Source organism: Thamnophis sirtalis, unplaced genomic scaffold (assembly GCF_051295495.1).
Source record: "Thamnophis sirtalis isolate CommonGarterSnake01/CBP01778 unplaced genomic scaffold, rThaSir2_p1.2 scaffold_2, whole genome shotgun sequence".
In the NCBI taxonomy this organism is placed as follows: domain Eukaryota; kingdom Metazoa; phylum Chordata; class Lepidosauria; order Squamata; family Natricidae; genus Thamnophis; species Thamnophis sirtalis.
The window spans coordinates 82,510,285-82,524,523 of record NW_028261382.1 but is presented as its reverse complement, the minus strand read 5'-3'; the positions used below and the strand labels follow the sequence as shown (position 1 = coordinate 82,524,523).

General features: G+C 34.1%; 1 protein-coding gene and 1 pseudogene across 1 annotated transcript in view; one reads left to right on the top strand and one right to left on the bottom strand.

Moving 5' to 3' along the window:
- LOC148048956 (uncharacterized) overlaps positions 1-14,239 on the top strand; it is a 29,453-nt gene that overhangs the window by 9,730 nt on the left and 5,484 nt on the right. The window lies entirely within an intron of this gene.
- Positions 8,365-9,414, bottom strand: LOC148048957 (uncharacterized; annotated as a pseudogene).

Here is a 14,239-nt window from a genome sequence, read left to right as displayed (position 1 = left end):
TACAAACCGGCCTTCCAAGATGCTTCTAAGTGTTGAGGAAAGAAGGAGCACTCTCTCCCCTTTTATATACAAATAGTTTCATGGGGGAGACAATGTTTTCATTGGTTTGATGGAACATAGAATAACAGGCTTGGAAAGCACCTTGGAGGTCTTCTAGTCCAACCCTACATCATTTCGAAATGAAATGAAAGTTGGCATTTAGTTTGCATGATTTGGCACAGTGATATGATCAGCAACGGTATTAGGCAGGAAACGGATGCCTGCCTTTATCAAGACATCTACAGCTTGGATCAAATCCACTGCAGAATTTTTTTTTCTATCTAGTTGTTCTACCTGATAATTCTGAGGTGATGAAAATTGGAGCAAGTTGGTACAGGCCATTTTGAGGGATCTTCCCTACCATGTACTAGCCACACCCATGGGTGACTATGCTACATAGCATGTACTTTTATAAACCTTGGTAGAGCCTCACCCCTTTCAAATGAATTGTCTTTGAAGGAATTGCCTAAGCCTAAAAACTTAACATTGAAACCTGGTCAAAACCTGAGTGTGCAGCCTTGCATGGGGTGGGGGAGATACAGAGGCCCACACAATTGTGGGGCTAATTGGCCCCATAAGAACCCCCCCATCCATTTTAACAGCTGCTAATCTCCACCTTGGAATGTTTCACCTTTTGAAATTTTATCATGTTATTTTTAAAATAATTTTTCACTTTTTATCCTTAAATTATTCTGATTTTATTTTTACTTTTAATTTGACTATATTATACATTGCCCAGAGCCTCTCTCTGAGTGATGTAAGTGGTAAAGAAATATGAAAAATAAATGCATAAATAAATAAGATAAAAAATAATTTCAGTGGCAGGATCTTCATTGAAACATGCAAAATAATTTGAGAACAGTTTTCCATAATGCTTAGTTGCTCTATACTCACTAAGCATATCATGGATAGGATAGGATAGGATAGTACAATGTCTACTGTAACTACAGAAGGTGTGCTAAAGAGTGCTAGAAGGACCAGTCCTTCAATATCACCTAATTGTTGGCATAATAACCTACCGTTTGGGTTGTTTGATTTAATTTATTTTTTGTGGGAAAATGTACACAGCTCAAGCTATAATTTCTTTTTGTAAATTCTTTATAAAATAAATTAAATTCTTCCTATGTATTCTTTGGGGATAGGAAGATGCCTCTCCTTGCTCTTTTTTTTTAATTTTAATTTTTATTACATAGACAACACATACACACAATAAAAAAAACAAAGAAAAGAGCATCATCACATACAGCATGTCGTTTGGTTACAGGTGTTTTAACATCCATATTCTCGAATAACATTTACCATCACAGATTTTTCATTTAGTATAACTAAATACCTCACTTTCATTGTACAGTATATGTTCAATTACATTTAGTATTATTTTTTTCCAATAAATCATAATTCCCTTACATTCTTGATTGTCTATTTGATAACAGTATACCTTTATATAATCCCCATTTGAAAGAAAATTTTTTTTTTACCAACCGTTTATATTTATATATCACTATTTTCAATTATGCATAGTTCTACCAATCAACTATCAGGTATGCTTATTTTCATTGTTATCCTTGTACCTCATACATACAAACAGAAATCTTATTCCTTCATTTTTTCAACAAAATATTCTAAATAGCCGCTACATATATATACCAATTTTTAATTATTCCCTTATTAAAATTATTTATCAACAACAAGATATCATTGTAATATGTTCTTAAGGTTCTACATTATATCACCAATCCTCTATCAAGTATACATAAAATCATTCTTATCCTTATCCTTTTTAAAGCAAAAAATTCTAAAGTATTCAATTCATAGATGTATCAGTTTTTCATTGTATCATTGTTAATCTATTTCACAGCATAATTGTGTTATCATTTAACTCCTTCAGTTAAAACATGAGTAAAAACATTTTTCATTTCCAAGTTTGTTCCCCCAGCCACTGATAAAACAAGTCCCATGTCTTAAAAAATTGCTCGTCCTCTTGTTCTCTAATTTCAAGTGTCAATTTACTCATTTCAGCAGAGTCCATTATTTTTTGAATAACTTCTTCCTGTTTTGGTATTGTTTCATTTTTCCAGTTTTTTGCAAATATGATTCTGGCTGCTGTTAACACGTTTACAATCAGATATTTTAAGTCTTTATTATAGATTTCTGGTATGATTCCCAATAAAAAGACCTCTTAAAGTCTATTTGTTTGTGTATCATTTTCTCCAACCACATGTGGATTTTAGTCCAGTATCTTTTAGCTTCAATGCAAGTCCACCACATGTAGTAATATGAGCCCGGTATCTGATGACATTTCCAACACTTTTCTGATTTATTCTTGGACATTCTTGCAATTCTCGTTGAGGGTAGATTCCACCTGTAAAACATCTTATACAAATTTTCTCTATATGCAGTAGACATTGTCATTTTATAGTTTTGAGACCACAGTTTCTGCCATTTCTCGAAATCAATCCCATACCTAAAAAATTTTTTCCCCAAGCTATCATTGTTTCTTTAACTTGTTCTTCTTGTAATTTAACCTCCAATAAGTATCCGTATAGTTTTTTAATTACTTTTTCATCAGTACCTGTTAAGATTTTGTCTAAGTCAGTCATTTTATTGTAAAAACCTTTGGATTTTCTATCTTCATTATATCTAGATTGTATCGATACATATGAATACCAATTCATTTCTATCCCTTCTTGTTTCAACTCTTGGATAGATTTGAGTTCACCCTCTGCATTCAATATTTCAACATATCTGTTTGTTCCTTTTTATATATTATTGGATATAAAAATGCGTCAGTCGTTGATATCCAGACTGGAATTTTTAAGTAGTGTAATCTTTTAACCTTTTCCCAGTTTAATAACAAAGCCTCCCTTATATAATGTCTTCTAAAATAGCCTCTCCTTGTTCTTAAAGTTGCACTGAGATTGGCGTTTAGTCCATTTTCAAAACTTTAGAGAATTTAATCTAGTTCAATGTCATAACCTTTTCTTTTACACACACACACACACACACACACACACACACACACACACACACACACACACACATACACATACACACACACACATATATATATACACACACACACATAAAGAATTTATTTTTTTATTTTTGAATAAACACAGAGAAACAAAACACAAAAAACACCACAAAACCATCTTCCATTACAAATTGTAGAAAGTGTGTCAATTGGTTACAAAAAACTTTTGTGCATCCCTTCCACAGTCATTACCTACAATTCATATCAAGTTATATAATTTATATTCAAATATATTTATATATATTACTATCATCATACCTCAACTTTCATTTGACTATAATTGTTTTTACGTCCTTTTATATAAAATATTCCAAAATTTAAAGAAAACCCACATAATGGTATTCTGTTAACTGTTTCCGTTATCATCCAGTAACATTATATCTTTATGACATGTTCTAAATAAAAAATTGATTATATTTAATAACAAAGTTTCTAGACCTCCTTTCTTAATCACTGTTTACAATGTGATTTCCTTTTATCAAACCAGTATATACATATGTGTGTGTGTGTATGTGTATGTATGTACATATATGTACATATGTATATATATATGCACACACACACACACACACACACTATTTTTAACTAAATTTGACGTAATTTTTTATTATAAGCTTTCATACTTAACATAATTTCTAAACTTCCTTTCGTAGTCACCATTTGCAATTTATAAAATTTTGTATGTGTGTGTGTGTGTGTATGTATGTACAATATATATATATATATATATATATATATATATATATATATATATATATATATATATATATATATATATATATATATATATATATATATGCACACATACACACACACACACTATTTTTAACTAAATTTGACGTTATTTTTTATTATAAGCTTTCATACATAACATAATTTCTAAACTTCCTTTCGTAGTCACCATTTGCAATTTATAAAATTTTCTCTTATCAAACCAATACATATGTATACATTGTTATCATTATCAATTATTTATCTAACTATATCCATTATCACTTCTTTTTTTTTACATAATGCTCTAAATTTAACTACATTTGACTAATTTTTTATTATAAGCTTTCATATATCAACCTGTGTCTTTCCAGTAATAGTGCAGTCTTATGTCTTTTGCCATTTGTGAGATTAGTCTTCTGGTTGTTTCCTTAATAAAATTTGTATGGACTTCTGTTTGCAACTTGTTGCTTGTTGCATATCTTATATAATCTCGAAACCCTCCATCTGCTTCTTTAATCATCTTATCTTTGGTTATCAATAGTGCTTCTGACAAAATTTCTCTCCTTAGATCCATCAATTCTTCTCTTTCTTCTTCTTCTATACCTTGAAATCTGGGGTAGAACTCCTGTCCATCTATCTCCCCTTTCCATATTCCACTCTTTCCATTTCCAACCACGCTCAGTTCACTGTTGGAATCAACAATTATCTTGTCTCTGTTCATTTTTCCCTTCAGTTTTTAGGACTCTAACCTCCACTTTTTCCATTTGATAAACATCTTCAATTTATCCATTAAATTTTACTGTTTTACAATCTATGTTTTTCAATCTCTTCTCAATTTTCTCTGTTACTTCTAATAATTTTTGAATTCTTCAAAATTTTGTGCCCACTTTATCATACAGTCTTTAACTAATTCTGTTTCAGAATCCATTTCTATCAATATATTATATAACCTTTTTATATGCATTTGACTTTGATCTCTAATTTGTTTTATTAGATTGTCCTTATTTTGCGTAATACCAATTTTCTGATCTTTTTTCCATCTGGCCTATAACTGTCCATACTGAAACCATGTTTGGATTACCTTTTCCTCTTTTAGTACATTCAAAGGTTTTAGCTGTAAACCACCTCTTTCTATAGTAAGAAGCTGTCTGTATGTGATTACATCCTGTTTTTGTGCTATGCTTATATTCTCTATTGCATTTCTGGAGATTGCCCGCATAGGTATCTTATCATTTAATTTATATTGATATTTTTTCCAGACATGCAGTAAAGCAGTCCTTAAAATATGACTTTTGAAAGTCTTATCCACCTTCTTGTCATATATCAAATAAGCATGTCAACCGTATACCAAATCATGCCCTTCGATATTCAGTATTCTATCCTCTGTTGAATTAATCCAATCACTAATTATTGATAAAACTACTGCTTCATAATATAGTTTTAAATTTGTCATTTTCAAGCCTCCTCGCTCACGTACATCTTGCATTATTTTAAGTTTTATTCTCGGTTTCTTCCCTGCCAAATGAATTTATTAATACCCTTCTGCCATTCGAGCAAGTTTGCATCTTTTTAAAGTATTGGTTTCATTTGAAAGAGAAATAAGAACTTAGGCAAAACATTCATTTTTACTGCTGCTATCCTTCCCAACAAAGACAATTGTAGTTTTTCCCAATTTTTCATCTCTACCTGTATTCTGTGCCATAATGGCTCATAATTGTACTTATATAATTTCCCATTTGAAGTTGTAATGTAAACTCCTAAATATTTAACCTTTTTAACTATCTCACATCCTGTTATTCTTTCTAATTCTTCCCTTTGGTTAGTGTTCATATTTTTAACTAACATCTTTGTTTTCCCTAGATTTATTTTAAACCCAGATACTTGACCATATTGATTAATCATATTCATTAAGACCTTAGTAGTTTTCCCTGGTTGGGTTAAAGTTACAACCAAGTCGTCTGCAAATGCTCCTAATCTATATTCGTGATGCCTAATCTTAATTTCCTGGAAATCATCTGACCCCCGTATTTTATTCAGCAATAACTCCAGGGTTATAATAAACAATAATGGTGATAGGGGGCAACCCTGTCTCGTACCTTTCTCAATTTTAAAATATTCTGTTAAACTTCCATTAACTATAATTTGTGCTATTTGTTCCTGGTATATTGCATTGATAGATTATAGAAAATATTCTCCAATTTGCATCTTTTGCATTATTTTCATTAGAAATTGCCAATTCACTCGATCAAATGCTTTCTCTGCGTCCAGAAATATAAGCGCTGCAGGGACTTGGTTATTCTTTCCAAGATACTCCAATATATTAACAATTTGTCTTACATTACTTCTGATTTGTCTCCCTTGTATGAAACCAGTTTGATCATTGTGAATCAGTTGCTGTTTAGCTAACATCAACCTGTTTGCTAATATTTTGGCAAAAATTTTGTAATCTGTGTTGAGTAATGATATAGGCCTATAATTTTTTGGCTGGCTAAGATCTTGATCTTCTTTGGGAATCAAGGATATAAAAGCTGTTCTCCAAGATGGACCTTTCCTTCCATTTGGATTCTGTTAAATAATTCTTTAAGAGGTTCTACCATTTCTAATTGTAAATTTTTATAGTAAACTGCTGTCAAGCCATCTGTGCCAGGTGCTTTCCCAGCCTTTAACTGTTTAATTACCTGGAGGATTTCCCCTGAAGTTATTGGTTGGTTCAATCTCTTCCTTTGCTCACCTTTAACTATAGGTATTTTTCTTTGTCCAAGTATCTATCTATATCTAAGCCTTGTATTTTATCACCCGTGTACAGTCCTGTGTAAAATTCTAAGAAGGCCTTTTGGATCATATCCCATTAAGTATCTTTACCTTTATAATATATTTTTTGTATAGTACAAAAAATAGTACAATAATATATTTTTGTATAGTATAAGATTTTTGTTTCTTCCTTGTCATATATGCTAACCATCTGCCTGGTTTATTTGCATTGCAAAAAGTATTATGTTTAGCATATAACAAATTAGTACCCACCTGATCTGACATCAACATATTAAATTGCGCTTGTAATAGGGAAATTGCCTCTTTTGTCTTCTTGTCACCTGGGTTGGATATTAATTCCTGCTCTTTCTTCTTTATCTCTTCCTCTAGTTCCTTTCCCTCCCCCCCCTGTCTACATCTATGTAACTTATTTAAATTTATTAGGACTCCTCTCATATATGCTTTACTTGCATTCCAAACCATTTCCATAGATGTACTCTTGTTCATATTAAAAACAAAATATTCTCAGCAATTTTTTACATTCATTGACATTTTTCTCATATCTAAATAAATTTTCATTTAACCTCCAACACCTTCTAGATTCCTTCCCATATTCCAATTCCATCCAGACCAGGTTATGATCTGTTAAGGCTCTGGAACATATCTTCGTCTTCTTTACCTTAGAAAGCAAATCATTTGTGGTTAGTTTAAAGTCAATCCTAGAAAAAGATTGATGTCTATCAGAAAAGAATGTAAAGTCCTGTTCTTTAACATTTCTTTCTCGCCGGATATCTCTTAGCTCCAAATCATCCATCATATGGCAACTACACGGAGGAGGGCCTTTTCAGTAGCAGCTCTGACCCTTTGGAACGATCTCCCCGTGGAGATTCGTACCCTCACCACCGTCCAGACCTTCCACACAGCCCTCAAGACCTGGCTATCCCGTCAGGCCTGGGGATAAGATCACAATCTGTCCCCACCCAAATGAAAAATGAATGTTGTGTACTATTTTACTCTTATGTATTGTTTTATGTTTATTGTTTACACCCCCCCTCCCTATTTTATGTAAGCCGCCCTGAGTCCCCGCGGGGAAAAGGGCGGCCTATAAATATTAATAAAATACAAAAAATACAAATACAAATATCGAAGAAAGACTTAGGTAATTTTGCTCGTGTTTGGATATTTTGCAAAAGACACTTCTTATCTTTCTTGGTATTCAAAACTCCATTCCAGTCACCCATTAGTATGCAGGATCTATAGTCCCATTGTATTAACTTGGTATGGAGCATCTTGTAGAATTTTTCTTGTTGTTGATTAGGGGCGTATACTCCCATTAAAAGTATCTTTTTCCCTTCTAATAATAATTCTATTGCAATATATCTTCCTTTAGAGTCTGCTTCAATTATTTCAGCCTTCATATCCTTTTTTAGGTATATAACTATACCATTTTTCTTCTCTGAGGCGGAGGCCACGAAATGTTGTCCAAGTCTTGCATTCATCAAATATTTCTGGTCATTTGTTCTAATATGTGTTTCTTGCAGGCAAATTACATCGTTTTTGAATTGTTTCAAATAATGGTTTATTTTTTCCTTTTCTGTGGTGAGTTTAAGCCATTGACATTCCAAGTTAAAAATTTAATTGTCATCTTTAGCTCCCTGAAGCTTTTTAAGAGCCACCTGAAAATCCTGTAATTTGGTTTTCGGCCTGGCTCCTCCCACCACTTCTGAGCTAATATTTATGGCTTCTTGAGCCATTGTCTGGGTTTGTTGCTGGGCTTGTTGCTTTTTTAGTTCTTGTTCCTTACGTCTGGTAGCCACTCAGGTTTGTCTTTGCTCCTTAACTCCTTCTGACTCCACCAGAGGTTTCAAAATTTGGGCCACCTCCAATGATCCTTAGGTATCTTGCTGTCTGGTCTCTCCTTCTTGCTTCCTTTCTCTAGATCCTGGAGGTGAGAGGTGTCCAGCCTTTAGTACGTTGCTGTAAAAATCTTTGGCCTTCCAAACTGAGTTAAGACGATATCTTTGTCCCAGGTAGTTTACCACTAATCTGGCTGGAGCTTCCCATCTGTATTGTAGCTGACGGTTTTTGAGTTCATCCACTAGGAATGCATAGTCTTTTCTGGATCTCAGCATTTTGGGTGGGATTTCCTTCAAAATTAACACCTCCTGGCCCGCAATCTGCAACTTGGTTTTATAGGACTCTTGTAGTATCAGGTTCCTCATATCCCTTGTGGCAAAATACACTACGATGTCTCTTGGGAGTTGTTTCTGTCTGGCAATCCATGAATTAACACGGTATATTTTGTCTATTTGCCACTCATAGTCCTTTCTTGGTTGACCTACTAATTGATCAAAGGCTTCTGAAAGAATCTCCTTCAGGTTTTCTTGATTATTCTCTTTAAGGCCTCTTATTCTCAGAGTGAATTCCATCTGCCTGTATTGTAGCATTGTGATTTCATTTTCTGCATCGTAAACCTTGTTTTGAACTTCCTCCATTTTATTTGCTAAATTCATATTAGACTCGTTAACTTCTTCCACTTTTTCATCCAATAAGGATACATAGCCAGATAAGCATTTAAAGGCTTCCACAATATCTTCTCTGATTTATTGGTTATGAATCTGAATTAACTCTTTAATCTCCAAAATCTCCTCTGAGACCTCCTTAAAGGCAGCAGAAACCTTTTCCTGTATTTTAAGTTCTAAAGCAGCTGCATGGTCTTTTAGAGCATCATTTAAAACTCTTTGCAGCACCTCTTGGGTTAAGGCTTCTCCAGCAGGAGGAAGGGGGGGTAGTAATGACTGTAATTTATTTGTTGGGGCTGGAGAGCTTCTAGCACTTTTAGAGGCTGTTGTTGTTTTAACTTGTTTTGAAGCCATTTCTTCAGTTAAGCTTATCTTCCACCAAATTATTAAGTCCAAAGAAACCGCTTATTCCAATTATTACTCCTGTAGCTTGCTAATAAATCACTACTGTTTTAAGTGATTTTAAGTTCTGTAGTAGTTTGTAAAATACCATTCAGCCCCGCTTTCAAGACTCCGGCCCCATTTTATATTCTGTCTCATTAGTTTTAATAGAAGGAATTTTTAGAAAATGGAGTTAAAGTTTATATATACATACAGTTGTAAATTCTCCGGTATCTGCTCTGCCTGCTTTGGCCTCAGATGTAAATCAAACGTTGAGCAGGGATGATCGTGAGCCTTGGTTTCTGCAGAAAGGCAGAATGAGTCCCGGGTGCGGAGTTTGCTGAGTTGCAGGGGGGCTCACACCTTCCACACCCCAGAATTATCTCCTGGGGGGGTTAATGGAGCTCTCCCCAAGCTTAGCAGCTCTCCCCTTGATAAAGGGTTATCAATCTGTCAGACAGCTGATATACGGTGTCCAAACAGTGTAATGCGATCTCGGGGCTGGAGCTACTTCAAATAGCAGCTTCTTCAGGCTACATGAGCACCAGAAGCCCTCACCATAACCTTTTCTGATGAGTTTCATTATTGTTCGTCAAGGCATGAAGATTGGCACTGCGAAGAAATGATAATTGTCCCAAATATCAGCAATTATAAAATGGGTGGTAGGTAGGTGAGGAAAAAACAATGATTTTTTAGGGGGGGGGGGGAGTAGATTGACACATTTTTTTGTGTTTTCTTTTTTCTATATTTTTTTTTATTTTTGAATAAACACAGAGACAAAACACAACAAACACCACAAAAATATCTTCCATTACAAATTATAAAGTGTGTGTCAATTGGTTACAAAGAGCTTTTGTGCATCTCTTCCACAGTCATCACCTTTAATTCATATCAAGTTATATGTTTTAAATCAAATATATTTATATATATATTACTATCATCATACCTCAATTTTCATATGACTATGATTATTTTTATGTCCCTTTATATAAAATATTCCAAAATTTAAAGCAAAACCACATGATGGCATTCCGTTATCTATTCTCAATATCATCCAGCAACACTACATCTTTATGACACTTCTAAATAAAAAATAATAATTATGTTTAATAACAGTTTCTAGACCTCCTTTCTTAATCACTGTTTACAATTTATATCCAATTTTCCTTTTATCATGTCAATACAAATATTACATTATTATCATTATCAATCATTTATTTAACAACATCCATCATCATTTCATTTTTATTTTTTATTTTTTGATATTAGCTTAACTAAATTTGACTTACTCTTTTTAAAAATATTATAAGCTTTTATACATAACAGTTTCTAAACTTTCGTTCATAATCACCATTTAGAATTTATACCAACTTTCCTCTTATCAAACCAATATATGTCTGTACAGGGCGGGGCATAACCTTTTCCTAGGGGGTCACAGCAACACTTGTAATAACAACACAAATAATTCATACACCATTCGAAAGCCCATCAAAAACTGAGTTTATTGACACGATTTAATAGTCAGTATGACCACCATTAGCCCTTCGAACAGCATTCAAACGAGGTGGATAAGAACACAACAAATCTTCAAACAGTCATTATTTTGCAATTCTAGGGCGGGGCATAACCTTTTCCTAGGGGGTCACAGCAAGATCGACAGCAGTTTACAACTTCCGCGACACCTCATTTTAAAGCCCATAAAAAACTGAATTGAATGAGCTATTAAATGTTAAATTTGCTTTAAGAATGGCTGGAAAATTCGATTCGGAAGAAAAAAGGATCATTGACAGAATAAAATGCATTGCCTTTCGAGAGGCACCTCGTTTGAATGCTGTTCGAAGGGCTAATGGTGGTCATACTGACTATTAAATTGTGTCAATAAACTCAGTTTTTGATGGGCTTTCGAATGGTGTATGAATTATTTGTGTTGTTATTACAAGTGTTGCTGTGACCCCCTAGGAAAAGGTTATGCCCCGCCCTGTACATTGTTATCATTATCAATTATTTATCTAACTATTTCCATTATCACTTCATTTTTAACATAATGCTCTAATTTTAACTAAAGTTAGTCATTAGTTTTCATATCTCAACCTGTGTCTTTCCAGTAATAGTGCAGTCTTGTGTCTTTTGCCATTTGTGGAATTAGTCTTCTGGTTATTTCCTGAATCAAATTTGTGTGGACTTCTCTTCGCAACTTGTTGCTTTTTGCATATCTTGTAAAATCTCAAGACCCTCCATCCACTTCTTTAGTCAGCTTATTTTTGGTTATCAGTAGTGCTTTTGTCAAAGTTTCTCTCCTTGGATCCATCAATTCTTCTCTTTTTTCTTCTTCTAAACCTTGAAATCTGGGGTAGAGCTCCCTTCCATCTATCTTCCCTTTCCATATTCCACTCTTTCCGTCTCCAACCACACTCAGTTCACTGTCAGTATCCACAATTATCTTGTCTCTTTGTTCATTTTCCCATTGGGTTTTTAGGATTCTAACCTCCACTTTTTCCATTTTCTGGATACCTTCCATTTTTCCATCAAATTTTACTGCATTACAATCTATATTTTCCAATTTCTTCTCAATTCTCCTTGTTGTTTCTAATAATTTTTAAATTTCAAACATAATCTGTTGTGATGTTATGGTTTCTTTTTGTTGTGCCATACTTCCAACTAGTAAACACTGCCACTCTAGATTCAAAATAAGATTTTGTTTTCACTTCACTCCAGCTGTAAAGAAACATCCAAAGAGCACCTGAGTAAACAACCCGTGCTGTTCTCCTTATCTCTTCTGTAAACAAGCTGAAGCCTTTGAAGTGCAAAGTCAAAATGATCAAAGAGAAAAAAGAGAAAGCAATATTCCCAGGACTCAGCCTCCAACCTCCAATTGGCAGTGTAACTTATTTTCCCTCTGATGTTACTACCCTCTTTATATTCCTTTTATATCTTTCCAGGCTTAAAAGAAACAAAATTCTTAAATGGAGCAAAATAAAGAGAAAAAACCCCCCTCCAAACCAGTATTATAAAAATAAAGAAAAATATTTAATCCATAAGTAAAAAAAGAAATAGAGGAAGAAAAACCAATACCTTCACTTTAAAAAGTAGGGAATACTTGCAAAACTTCCATCCATAAAAAAAGGATAACACACTGTCCAATACAGCTTAATTTCACAGTTCATTTATCTTTTCTTTGCAAGTTTAATTTAGCTTTGATTTTTTGGGGGCAGTCTCTTTTATAACAATAAAATTTCCTCACAAGATGGACACACTTTCTCTTTCCGCTTTCCTCCCGTTGCAGAGCTGTCCCAACTTCAGCAAATTTTGGCTGCACTTCTGTTGCCGGCAAGAAGAGATTCTCTTGGATCAATCAGGGATTTTGCAATATCCCTAAGATCAGCAAGATGCACTCTTCCCTGTCACCGTCTCTTCGGGATGGTTTAGGTCCAAAAGGACCATCCAGTGGCAAAAGTATCAAAAATATCGTGTCGTTGCAACGTCAGCTGAGACAGCGTCGCAGCGTCTCCACATTTTTGTGTTTTCTGTGGAGGAGAGAGAAATAACTCTGATGGGAAATAAAGACCCTGTTGGCCCACCATCTGATACAGCCTTCTCCATTATGGTCAAATGTTCTGTATTAAATTTGCAGATTTGTTCTGCATTAATATAACTTATTTCTGCCCTGTTGCTCTTCCTTTCAAGATGTGCAAGTGAGAACCCAAATAAAGAGATTAAGAAAGAAGGCTTTCATTTGGGCCTAACAAACAAAGTTAGAGACAGGATGCAAATGACTCTTTTTGGCAAGAAAGACTCAAAATCAATTCTCCAAATATGGTGGAATGAAGTTTGGGCATTTGGAAACGATCCCAAAAACTTAAGGAGTTATGGAGGATAATAGGAAGTCTTTGTTTGAAAAGGAAAATTCCTATTTCTGACTTCTCTTACTGTTTTCCAAGCACATAAATATAAAAAGGCTTCCTTTTTCATTTTTTAAAAAGGTTATCAGTTTATTGTAGAAGGAAACGGGATATGAAGCAGACCTATTTTGCCAAATCTGCTGAAAAGCCAGCTCAAGGAATTGCTTTATTCTCTCTTCTTCCCTAAAGTTTCCCAAATTTTGAAATAGCTACTCCATTCTAAACCTATCATTCATTATTATTTTGAATACTAGCCATTCTGGAAGCATTTCTTATTGAAAATCAGGATTAAATATAATTAAGTAAATACATGTAAACTTTATAAAGAAAATCTTGAATCCAGAAATGGAAATATATGTAATCTACTATTGCATGAACAAGACAAACTTTTGCATGGAGTAGGAGAATTATCAAGAGCTACAAATAGATCTGGCGGCTGGAAGGATTTGTTGTGCTGTGATTTGTTGTTTTTTTTTGTGCCTTTGAGACAATGCTGACACCTGGTGACAGCCTGGATAAGTCCCTCTATTTTCTTTGGCAAGATTTTCAGAAGTGGTTGGTCCTTGCCTTCCTTCTTCTAAGGATTGACAGGTCCAAGGTCATCCAGCTGGGTTTGTTGATTCCTGGGTTATGGGCAAAAACATATGTGTTACATTGAAGTAAGGATTGTATTGTAGGAAGCCACCCCCACTCCTAGAAGAATGAAATATTTAAGAATTAGGCTTACGTGAGCTTTTATTTCCCACCCACCCGAGTTGTGTAACTACCTAATCCTTTTCACAAATTTAATGTGATTCCTGAAGTATATAATTCTCCTGGGTTTGGGGTAATTTCCTAAGGTGACCAGATTTTCAGATTGGTAAAGAGGGACACCTTTGACCGGGGGGGGGGGGGGGGCT